The sequence below is a fragment of the Triturus cristatus genome, chromosome 7, assembly GCF_964204655.1.
Source record: "Triturus cristatus chromosome 7, aTriCri1.1, whole genome shotgun sequence".
Lineage (NCBI taxonomy): Eukaryota > Metazoa > Chordata > Amphibia > Caudata > Salamandridae > Triturus > Triturus cristatus.
The window spans coordinates 82,679,283-82,692,061 of record NC_140590.1 but is presented as its reverse complement, the minus strand read 5'-3'; the positions used below and the strand labels follow the sequence as shown (position 1 = coordinate 82,692,061).

Here is a 12,779-nt window from a genome sequence, read left to right as displayed (position 1 = left end):
TTACCTTTGTGAGGGAACTATACGCTGATGCGACTGCCAGGGTGAGGTTTGGGACCAGTGGAGAACTCACCGCGTCGTTCGGAGTGGAGAGGGGCGTCAGGCAAGGTTGTGTCCTGGCTCCCTTTCTCCTCACCCTTTACACCAACGGACTGGAGAGGGGGATGCTGAGGGGGGCCCAGGACCTTCCTATGGTAGGCAACCGTCTGATACCGGCTCTTCTGTACGCAGACGCCGCGGTGATATTGGCCCGCACCCCAAACGAACTACAAAGGGCCTTAAACAGGTATGCATCTTTTATGGCCAATCTGGATCTCAAGGTCAATATTGGAAAAACTTTTGTTATGAAGGCTGGGGTTGGCAAAAAAAAATAAAACTAGGGCTATTTACGTGAATAACGAAAAACTGGCGATCACAGATAAATATCCTTATTTAGGTGTCATGATTGACCAAAAACTAAGCTGGAAACCGGCAGTCGATGTGAGGAAACTTCAATTTATGAGAACCACCACCGCCCTTGTAAATTTTTCTAGGAAACTAGGAAAAAAAGCACCCGTGGAAATTATTAAAATATACAAAGCCAAATGTATTTCAGTGGCTCTGTATGGAGCGGGTGTATGGGGCCACGTAGCCGTGGATCCCATCCAGGGGGTAGATAACTCTTTTTTAAGGTACCTTCTTGCACTACCAAGCACTGCTGCAAATTTTTCTTGCCACTTGGAATTGGGTCTTCCCTATGTGGCAGATCTGGCGAGAATCCAGCCACTTTTATTGTGGCACCGAATTTGGTCGTCGGAAAAAAACAGTCTTCACACAAACAATTATCCAAGACTGTAAAGCTATGGAAAACGCACCCAGATCTAGGTGGTTAGTTTATGTTAAAAGTTTTTTAAGTGACCTAGGGTTAGTAAAATATTACTATGATCCCACCTTGATTCAGGAGATACCGAGGAAGGTCTTTTATAAACTCTGTCTTAACCACCTCGAAGACTTGCGACTTACCTCAGAGGTCATGAAGCAATCAGTTAGACATAGTTTGGCTGTTCAGACGGAATTTGGGATACAGCCTTACCTAACTTACAGCTTTACTGCTTATGAACTGTTTCTTTTGGTTAGGTTTAAGCTGAATTTTTTCCACCGTTTAGTCATTTTCCCGTTGAGAAATAATTGGGCCAAAACATTACCTCCCTGTCCCTGTGACGGGATTTCTACCCAGTCCACAATCCATACCACCCTCTTCTGTAAATATTATATGGACCAACGAAAAAAACTACTTATCCCTTTACTAAAACGTATGGGTTTTCGCACTTGTCGTCCAGCTTTCCTTTTTTTACAGTCATTGGAGGGGCGGGGCTGGTCTATATTGTTTCCAATTTTTTACAGTACATTATGCGCCATAGAACGAATTTAGGATGATCTTAACGGGGTTTTAAACGAATAGGTCGGGTTGATGATGGGATCTGAGTGTTTTTAGCCCATATTTATTATATATTCGATTTTATTGTTAATCGATTGTCAAAATTATACTGATGCTCCTTGCCCAGACACTTTACATGCACTGTCACTTTAGCCGTGATCAAATTCCTGTGATCATTTTTCTTTTTGCTGAATTTTATAATGATGGAACTTTTATGAGATGTCTTACCATTGTATTTTTATCTGTATCTTTTATGACCTGTCTTCGGAAGGCCGAATAAAGAACATTTTTGATTTTTGATTTGATTTGACTGGGGTCAAACACTAATCACATTCCTTGTCATGGCAAGGATCAAGCCAACCTTAAATTAACCTTTTCTCAACCCTCGGGTAGCTCGGCACAGGGCAGTCAGGTTTAACTCAGTGCTAATCTGTTGATTGATAAAACAAGATCAAAACAACAAAAATCTAATCAATGGAACCAGAGATATGCAATTCTAATGATTTTAGTGAAAAGAACACCAAAAAGCACAGCGCTTCAACTGTGTGTGTCTGATCACGCCAGACCGGGACAAAGTCGCAAGTTTAAACTGACCATGATGGAGCGCGGCCTGGCTTCAGGGACCCAGTTAGGCCTGTTGAACAAAGTATCCGGAGACCCTGTTTGTGGAGCACTGTGAGGATCCGCATCAAAGATGCGTCTCGAAACCTGAGGTGATGCATCGGTTCTGAGGTGTAGTGTGGCTGTGATGCGCGGACCCGATCGACGAGTGTACGCCTGTGATGGGGGTCCATCGTCATTGTTGAGGATGCTGTCAACGAGGGATGCAAGGGCCTACAGAGAAAATGCGTTGCACAGCAGCGGTTCTAAAGGTGTTGCGAGCTGTGGAGACAATGCAGGTCTTGGCCACGGGTCCAGTACATGCACCAATGCATCAGTTCTGCTCAGGGTTGCACTACGCAGCAGAGGAGATGTGTCAGCTTTGCTCGATCCACAGAGACATGCAGAGCACCTTACTCCCACTTTCAAGGGTACAAGACAGGGTTGGCACCACTTGCTAGAATCTTCATTGGCAGAATAAAGGTGCTAGTGCAGGATTGTTGGAGTTCTGTTGTGTCCCTGAGGCTTCAGATCAGGAGGCCAGCCAACTATCCCTTGGAGTGAGTCACTCTGAGGTTCTTGGTTCAAAAGAGGCAGGTCCAGTCTTTCTCACCCAGGCAAGAGGGCAGCATGCAGCAGGCCAGCACAGCTGGGCAGCTCTCCTTCTGAGCAGCAGTCCAACAGAGTGTTCAGTCCTTTCAGCAGCACAGCAGGTCTTCCTGGCAATATACCCACAGCTGCAAAAGTGTACTAAAGAGTTGGTGTCTGAAGTCCAGTATTTATACGCAGTTGTGCCTTTGAAGTGGGGAAAAGCTTCTAGAGGCATGACTTTGAAGTGCATAAGTGACCTGCCTTCCCGGCTTCAGTCTAACTGCAGGGGTTATACAGCCCTTTGTGTGGAAGTAGGACACAGACTATTCAAACATAAATGGGGCTGTGCCCAGCTCCCCCATCCTGCCAGAGATGGCACACCCAAGCTCAAAACTGTGTGTGGCTATCTAGGAGAAATACACAAACACAGACAGGCCTCAGGCTAAGGCAAGAAAATGCCAACTGTCTAAAAGTGGCATTTTCAAATTTGCAATTTAAAATCCGACTTCACCATAAATTAGGATTTTTCATTTCTATTCCAAAGGCGCCAATCATGAATATGTTATGTGCTGCTATTTGGAAATTACAGCGTAATAAATGTAAGGTAACTCCAATCTTATCCTATAAGAGAGGTAGGCCTTGCAGTAGTGAAAAATAAATGTATGAGTTTTTCACTACTAAAAGTACATGTCCTACCTTTTAAATACATTGCACCCTGCCCTATGGGCTGTACAGAGTCTACCCTAGGGTGACATATGTATTAAAATGAAGGTTTGGGCTGGCAAAAGCATTATTTTGACAGATTGAAATGGCAATTTAAAACTGCATAAACACTGGTTGCAATGGCAGACCTAAGACATGTTTAAAGGGATAGTTAAGTGTGAGTGGCACAATAAGTGCTACAGGACCACTAGAAGCATTTAATGTACAGTCCCTGAACACAGGTAAAGCCACCTTAATAGGTATAATAGGTACTTACAAGGAAATTAAATATGCCAATTGGGTATAAGCCAGTTCTACCATGCTTTAAGGAGACAGCACAAGCACTTTCGCACTGGTTATAAGTGATAAAGCGTGCAGAGTTCTAGAGCCTACAAGAATTAACTCAGCAAAAATAGGAGGAGGAAAGGCAGAAAGTATGGGGATGGCCCTGAAGAAAGGGCCAAGTCCAAAAATCGTATTGAGACCCTGGAAATTTACTTTGCTATGATTACGTTAATTAGTGAGACATTGGCAGTAAGGAAGAGATATAAAAGTATAATATATTTATATTTATGGATACATTTTTATTTTTAGAGTTGTAACAAATGAATTATATCTTAGAACATTTGCAACTTTATATAATGCTTAGATTTACTGTATTTTACTGTTTTAATGTATGCTTCTCTGCTGAGCTTGTATATGTTTTATTGTATTGTAACTTTGTGGTATCACTTTTGAATAAATGTAATTTATTTAATAAAATGTTTTTGATTTGTTGGCGATTTGTTGGATTTCTAGGGAAAGAGAGTGGGAAGTGTATTACAATATATATCATACTATATTTATTACATTGCTAATTGATTTCGAAAAAAATGTTATTTATTAATTAGATTATTAATAACATAAATACATTAATCATTTAAAAAGATATTCAATTTATATTTTTATATTTTATTTTATTTTATTTTAATGTTTGTGTGCATTTTATTTATGGAAAAGTAATACATTTTTACTTTCTTTTGAGGCTTGTTGGGTTTATAGGGAAGCTGAACAGAAAGTTTTTTAAATTACAGATGTATTTTTTAATTGATTACCTTGTTTTTATTGAGTTATTTAGATTACTAAATATGTAAAAGGTTACTATTGTTTTGCTAAAAATGATCTGAACATTTGGGGGCCGATTCACAGAAATAATCTGAGATAAAATCCTAAACTTACTACTTTTGGTATTCACAGAAGGCATTTAGTAGTAGTAAGGTTAGGACTCCTAACTTTACTACTACTAAATGCCTTCTGTGAATACCAAAAGTAGTAAGTTTAGGATTTTATCTCAGTTTAGTAGTAGTAAAGTTAGGAGTCCTAACTTTACTACTACTAAATGCCTTCTTGTAAAATACATATTTCATCGCTAATAGTATTTAATATTGTTGAATATATTTTTCTTGTGTTTATTATGCTTGAATATTTTAATAATTATTGGTATTACGCTTTGTGGTGAGTTGTGTTTGTATAGAAGTAGGGTTGGTATTGTATATAAATCTTCTATGTTTTGTATAGTTAATTGATTAAAGGATTTTTTTATTGAAATAAATGTTTTGTATTTTATTAATTTTTTGTGAATGTATATTTTACTTTTTATTATTATTACTTAATTTATGTTGCTTCATTAAATAATATATTGTATTTGACATGATTATAGTGTTAATATATATATTTTTATATATATTTAGTCAGTCCGATTTAATGTAAATCTATTGTTTTCCATTACTTTGGATTAGGAATTGTATATGTGTGTTTTTTTCTAATGTTTTATAATCTTTTTTATGTTTCTCAGTTTGGAGTTGAAATGGTAAATCTGACATCTGTTCAGTCCAACACTTACCCAACTGTTGCCAAGATTCAAGTGGAAATAGTTAATTTGAAACCTTCATGTCTCTTTCTTTCCTTACTGTTGAGCAGTTTGAAGTAGAAAAAGTAAACCTTACAACTTACAAAAACCAACACTTTCCCTACTGTTGCTCTGGCTGGTGTGGGAACAGTAGATCTAACAAAAAAACTATCACTTTTCCTACTGTTTCCCAGGTTGAAGTGGGACTTTAAAATATGACGCATTCAAAGTAGAATAATTTTTCCAAATTTTTTAAAGTTGGAGAAGAAATAGTACATCTGATTCTTCCATAGCAAATTTCTTTAGTGGTTTTCAGGTTGGTGTGAGATCAGTAAATGTGATTTTCTTTGGTGCATCCAGGGATTGGGTTTAGCTAGGATACATTTAGTACACCAGATCCAGGCAGATATACCACCAGCCTGGAACTATCAGTCCAAAGGATCCGAAAGGCAGAGACATTTTAATGCATGGGCAAAGTGGGCTCTGGCCCAGGGCCCCAGCCTTTCAGGAGGCCCCCTGACAAAGTCAGCTCTGTTCTCCAGAGTTTTGCCCTAATGACCTTGAATATTGCTTAAACAGATTGTTTTAAATACTGTTTTCCTTTAATTTATTTTTTATGTATTTGATGTGTGAAAGTCTAGTACAGCCATTTTGCAGAGAAATGTTGTGCTTGTTTCATGCAATATACATAAAAAAGTTTATTTTAGATCAAAACAAGGCCTAACATATAAGAAATGGGAGGGCATCACAGAAATTATTTGCAGTAATATTGGTGAGCTGCTGCTGTGTTACAATATTGAAAACACACATAACTATCCCTGAACATTAGATGTAAACACATTTAGGGCCTTATTTATGAGAAGTGATGCATCGCATGATGGATGCGTCATATTTACTGTATGATGCATCATGTTACAGATACATCAGTATTTCTGACATATCTGTAGGCGCAAAAGTGATGCATTGCTGGGGTATGTCTGAAAATAGACGCAACTCCAGCAATGTGTCCTTTCACATGGGGCTTGCCTGCATCAATCTTACACCTGCTGTGAGGTAGGTGTAAGATATTGACGCAATGGCGTCCTAGAAGTGGCGCACTGAGTTCTCATAGATTTCAATGCGCCACTTCTACAAAGCTTTTTGCGGGGCAACACCCACCCTGCATACATTATACCTGGAGCAGGTATAATGTGGTGCAGGGGTTTAAAAAGTGATGCATCTGCCTAGATGCGCCACTTTGTAAATAGGGGGCAACATGGCACATTTTTTACGCTGCCGGTACGTCGCAAAAAGTGACGCACCCGCAGCATAAAAGTGAAGCAAGGCCTCATAAATAAGGCCCTTAGAATTTGAACATGTGTTCCTTTGCACTGTCAGGGCCCTAATGAAATGAAATAGTGTATTTAATAAATCGTGCAGCTACTCAGACTAGAGTGTCCTGGCGCTTGACAGCGGGAGGAAAATGTGCGTAAAAGACGCATCAGTTATTAAAAAGCCAGGTTTTTCCTGAAAGAGTAGGTCTGTGGTTAGTCTCAGAGCCTCAGGGAGGCTATTCCACAATTTTGCGCCTAGAAAGCCGAGGGATCTGCCTCCAGTGCGGGCACGGCATATTTTGGGCACGATGGCCAGGTTGGCATTGGAAGATCTTAGGGGTCTAGATGTTGTGTAGCCATTAACGTGCTTATTTAGGTAGCCGGCTCCTGAGCCAGGGAAAGCTTTAAAGAAGATGGTCATCGCTTTGAAGTCGATCCGTTCTTTTATGTGGAGCCAGTGTAGAGACTTAAGAATAGGGGTCATACTAGATCTGGGCTTAGGTCTCAGGAAGACTCTGGCCGCCGCGTTTTGTACCACTTGTAGATGCTGGATAAGGAATTTGGGAAGACTGAGGTACAAGCTGTTGACATAGTCAAGCTTTGATGTCGCCAGAGCCTGCAGCACGATCTTTCTGCTCTCAAGCAGTAACAGTGGCAGGAATTATTTTAGCATCCGGAGTATGCCAAAGCAAACGGCAGTTAGATTTTAGATTTGAAAGCACATGGAGAGTGTCTTGTCTATGACATTTCCTACGTTTTTTATTTTCTCCTTTTCCGCGGGCAGGGGCGGCAGATCTTATGGCCACCAAGAGCTCCAGTCAGGTGTTTCTGGATTACCAAAGAAAATAACTTCATCCACTGATTGATCATAAGCCAGTTAAAAACCTTTGTGAGGCAAGACCTAATCATTGCCCCGTCAAAGTCAGTTCCTTTTTCACACGTAAAAATCAGCTGAGTCTCATCAGCATAGGAAACAATTTTGGCGCCCTCTTCCTCTATCAGAAATGCAAGGGGGGATAGATATATATTAAAAAGGGTAGGACTGAGAATGGAGCCGTGAAGGACACATGCATTCATGGCCGGAACCGGGGATGAGAAAGGGGGGAGCCAGATGTCCCGACATCTATTTGCCAAGAAAGATGACATCCATGTTAAGGTGGTACCCCCAGGCCAATGTTAGCAAGGCTCTCCAGGAGCCTCTCATATGGGACCGTATTGAAGGCCGCCGACAGATCGAGCAGTATCAGAACAGCCTTGCCTCCCTGGTCCAGCTTACCCTTGAGAAACTCAGTCACTTCCAGCAGAGCGGTCTCCGTACTGTAGTTAGCCCTAAAACCGGATTGGGACTCATGAAGGAGCTTCCCATCTTCATTGTATTTTTTGAGAGCCTGGTTTACATGTTTCTCTAGTACTTTGGAGAGGGCCGGAAGAAGGGAGATTGCCCTGTAGTTGGAAGGGTCCGTCGGTTTGGCCTTAGCCCTTTTTATCAGTGGAAGAATCTTCGCATTGTTCCATAATTTCGGAATGTTGCCCGAGGCGAGGTAAGCATTAAAGAGCTGGTTTACCGTGGGGTTTATGGTGGGAGCTAATAGGTTCAGGATATTCGCTGGACATGGGTCGGTAGGAGAGCCAGACTTAATGCTTTGAAGGGTCAGTGACTCTTCAAGCTGAAACTCAGGGAAGGCTAGTGAAGATGGAGGATCCAAGAGGTGAAATATGCTATTAGAACCAAGGTAGAAGGCCAGTTCTTCCTCTGAGCGGTTAGTGAAGTCATGTTGGATAACGGAGATCTTTTTGTGGACGAATTGAGCTATTTGCTTAGACCATTCTTCCGTGCATGGCCCTTCCTTTGTGCCGGCTTTCGGGCATTAAAGGATTTAACTATACTAAAGATTTCCTTACTCTTATTTTGGGCAATTTCTATCTTGGTTTGAAAGACGTTTTTCTTGGCTGCCTTCACGAGAATGTAATGAGCTTTTAAGTTGTCTTTATACACCTTCCTGTCCTCAGGTGGATAGGATTTACGCCATTTCCGTTCCATTTTTCTACAATTTCTTTTGCTAGATCTGAGGGAATAATTAAACCATGGAGCTGGTGGGGCCGAACTTTTTGAGGAGCAGGAAACAACTGGTACCACTGCATCAATGTTGGTTCGGAGCCATGAATCTATTGAGAGGGTGTCCGAGTCGGGGCAGCCAGACAGCTCCGGTGAGGAATGACCGAGGTCATCAGCTAAAATCGGGATGGATATTTTATGTAACGTCCTGTAATTAGGGTCCCTCTCCTCTGTGTTAGCCCGAGGGCTGTGGCAGAGTTGGGAATGACGAATTTTAATAGGAGGTGGTCAGACCAGATAATGGGAAGAAGTAAGCTTACTGATATGTCAAAGTTGTGAAAGATTTGGTCTAGAGTATGGCCCTTCTCATGGGTGGCCGAAGAAATAGATGGAAACGTGTTGCAGGCCTGCAGCGTGTCCAACAAGGAAATTGTTTGAGGGTCTTTTCCATTGTCCATATGTATATTGAAATCTCCCAGAATAAGTCAGTTGTTATATTTTAAAGCCAGGGAGGTGGTGGCTGTATTAAGCGTAGTAATATAATTTCCAATTGTGCTGGGAGGTCTGTAAATCAGAAAAATAGCAGTGCTGTGATGGGGGGATAAGGTACGGCGGAAGCCTAAGGACTCTGCGCTCTCGATGTTTTCCATCGGGATGGGAGAGCAGTCTAGTTTTTTATTGTATATTTTGGCGACACCACCCCCCTTCCCAATCTCTCCTAAGGATTTTATAACCCGTAGGGATGGCCGAGGTGATAGTAGGGTTAGAGGCTTCAGACAGCCAGGTCTCAGTGAGAAATAAAAAATTAGGCTGTTCGTCTAAAAGTAGGCCTTAAATGTGTGGTTCAAGCTTTTGCATAGAGTGACAATTTAAAAGGGTGGCCTTTAAGTCCTCTATTTTCTTATTGTTTTTACACTTATTGTTGCGTGGGAGGATCTTGGGTGCGAGATTCCTGGGCTGGAGGAGTGACCAGTTGCACTTATTGCATCGAAAGTCTACCTCCAAGCTCGGATCAGCCACTGTACACTGACATAATGGTAGCCGCCTAAGGCTAAGCAGTTTTTTCTATTGTAATATAGTGGAAAAAACTCACCGGAGGGGAAATGGGCAGCATGGCCGGCGCTGGACGCCACCGGGACACCTCACAGCACAGACAGGCTTGCCTTTGGCGTGCTCGCTGCGTTTGTTCGTTTGCATCGGGAATATATTGGCTAATGCATATGATGCAAACTGGATCGCTAACGCAGCTGAGGAAGTGGACACTACGTTGCCAGAAGTGAGGAGCCCGATAGGAGCCCCAGCCCTCCGCACAATCGGAGAATCAGCCGCGGTGAACCAGGACTGGAGGAAAAGCAAGATGCGAATCAAAGCAGCTAAGGATTTGTAGGCAAGCAGAATCAAGAAAAGTGCAAGTGTGCGTAGGTAGGAGAAATTGTTAAAAAGCACAGAGTAATTCAGCCACACATATACAATTTAAAAAGTATTAATATAGCAGGGCAGGAAACACTAAATCTTACTGCTGTCAGCTGCGAGCGTCCGTTTACATATGGAATATATAGGCTAATGCCTATGATGCAAATTGGATCGCTAACGCAGCTGAGGAAGCAGAAACTGCGTGGGAAACAGGGGCTCAAATTGGCTCATAAATTCAAAGCAGTTCTGAACAGGGGCCCCCAAAATACGTTTGGCCCAGGGCCCCCAAAATCCTTAAGATGTCCCTGCCGAAAGGCCTCTAAATGCCTCCTAATACCCATCTCTTTGCATAGCGGCAGTATCCATTTTGCTCTTAGGAGTCCATAGGTCAGACAAAAAATTAAACATTAATGAATAACTGTGGCCCCTCTACATTCTGGACACTCATCACCCACAAAAAGTGTTCAATAAATCACTTGTTACAGAAAACTCTTGGAATTAATTTGTACCTACATTTTATATACAGTTTCTGAGCTAAAGGACGCGTTATTTTATCAATTGTACTCTCATGCAGTGGAAAAGTTTTAAAATCAGTGAACCCCACTGTTACGGAGCCTTTACATGCACAAATATATTCAACAGACACATACTCCCAATATAGGGGCCGCTATGATCCTGTCCGTAAAGCATTCCGACTGATTCGGTTCCGGAATGCTTTCCGAATGACTTGGATCCGGGGAGTCCGACTGAGCGATTATGATGCATCCGGATGCTTCCGGATACGGATCGGTCGGACTTCTGTTGACTTTAATGGAAGCCTGTGTTCCGAATGAGAACACAGGCTCCTATTGACGAAAGGGGTTGTTGGGGAAAACCTTGCACCCTGTGGCCGGCACCCCATGGCGCCTACCACACTGGGCATGCGTGGGTAGGGGGGACCCATGGATACCCTCATGTGCCCAATTCAGAGGGCCCTGGGTGAAGGGGGGCCTGCTATGGGCCTCCAAAGTCAGTTTCCAACAGGCGATTTGCTTTGGAACAATCGATTCAGAAAAGCTGTCCCAATCTGACATCCTAATCGCTCGGCTAGTAATGTGCTCCTTAGACTGCTACGATTCGTCTCAGAACGACTCGGTTGCTCCCAATGCCTTTCGGAAACAAGCCAGACAGGCTGAACGCTTTCCAGCCATCATAATCGGTCGTTAGGAAATGTGTCCAAGTCGGTTGGAACGACAGGTTCCGAATCAGATTCGGACTAATCGAATGCCATTCAGAGCCTTTGCGGATGACATTCAATATCGACCACATAGTATTTTAATTTCTATTTTTGAAAGGGAGTTTAACTCCTCCTGGTACAATCAAACCCTCTCCAAACCCAATTTCCTCAATAGAGTTTTGACATGTGTAAGCCTGACTCAAGAAGGGACCAAAAGATCACTTAAAGTCTCTCTATATGCTCATTATATTTTCATGATTTTATACACACACACACACACATGTTATAGAACGCAAATTAACATTACAATATTTTTATTGAATTATATTTTGATTTAATATTGTTTTGTTTTGTATATTAAAATTGGTACGCTTGTCTCAAGATTAGGGTACTCTTTGTTTATGACGCTGGTGTTTTAAGAGATCTTTTGCTGCCTATAGTTTCACATGCCAAGCAATTATGCCAGATGATTTTGGCTACGTTTCACTCTTTTAGTTTTTTGATACACTTGCTCGAAAGTACCTAAACACACTACGGGGACCGCTCCTCACAACGCACCAGTCCTCACAAAGATAGTGTTTGTGTGGTTCTGTCATGGCTAACCCACGCTATGAGGACCGAGCTGGCCCCTGCAGCATGGGTTATACATGCCCCCCCACACACACACACTTTCTACCTTTTTATTTCTCTCTCTCTCTCTCTCTCTCTCTCTCTCTCTCTATTTTGTAACATATCTACCTCAAAACAGCCTCCACTGATGATTACGTCATACTTGACCTACTATAACGATATTTGTTTAAAATTATTATAGCACCCTTAATAGCCATAAAGATATACTGTTGACAAGAAGATAAGACACTGATAGTAAATTGTAGCTGTGGGCTACTAGTTCCTGGACCCAAGAGATCAAATTAGGTGCCCCAGTCGATAGCACAGATGACTAGCACTTTCCTGAGCATTTTTATAATTTTAAAATGGATGATACCAAACCTTCCTTGGTCAAATGGAAGGAAATAACACAGCTGCCTACCCTCGATCTGTGGGTTTTCTGCACCTGTAGGAGCTGAGCATGCGTAGCGCATGAGATGCTTTAGAAGAAAGTTCATTTTGGGAGAGGGAGCTGGTACAATTCTGTAAGACTTCTATACTGATTCACACTCTTGTAGACCTTAGATCTTGGCCTACACGATCTTAACCTTCTGAATACTCTGTAACTGTTCACAAACTGCAGAGACATTTTTATAGAGGGCGCCAAGATTTTGTTTACATCTACATTTTCTTACTTAGATGGGAGTTGGTCCAGTGCAGTTAAGTCAAGGAGGCTTCAATTTGTCCAGATCACTACAGCCTTGCTAGATTTTGCCAGGAAGTTGAGCATAAAGCACCAGAGGGAAATGAAGACCATCTATAAAGCAAAATATAGACCGACTACCACGTACAGGTCTGAGCTTTGGGGATATGCGAACGCTGATTTATTACAGCTTGCAGAAAATGCATTTCTAAGGAATCTCCTTGCCCTTCCGAAAAGTTGTTTTACCTACGTGTGTCACTCTGAATTGAGAGTTCCTTATTTAGCAGATGTGATC

At 41.9% G+C, this 12,779-nt stretch overlaps 1 protein-coding gene across 2 annotated transcripts in view; it reads left to right on the top strand.

Moving 5' to 3' along the window:
• LOC146808878 (phospholipase A2 inhibitor and Ly6/PLAUR domain-containing protein-like) overlaps nt 1–12,779 on the top strand; it is a 671,205-nt gene that overhangs the window by 602,315 nt on the left and 56,111 nt on the right. The gene's annotated exons all lie outside the window — the stretch shown is intronic.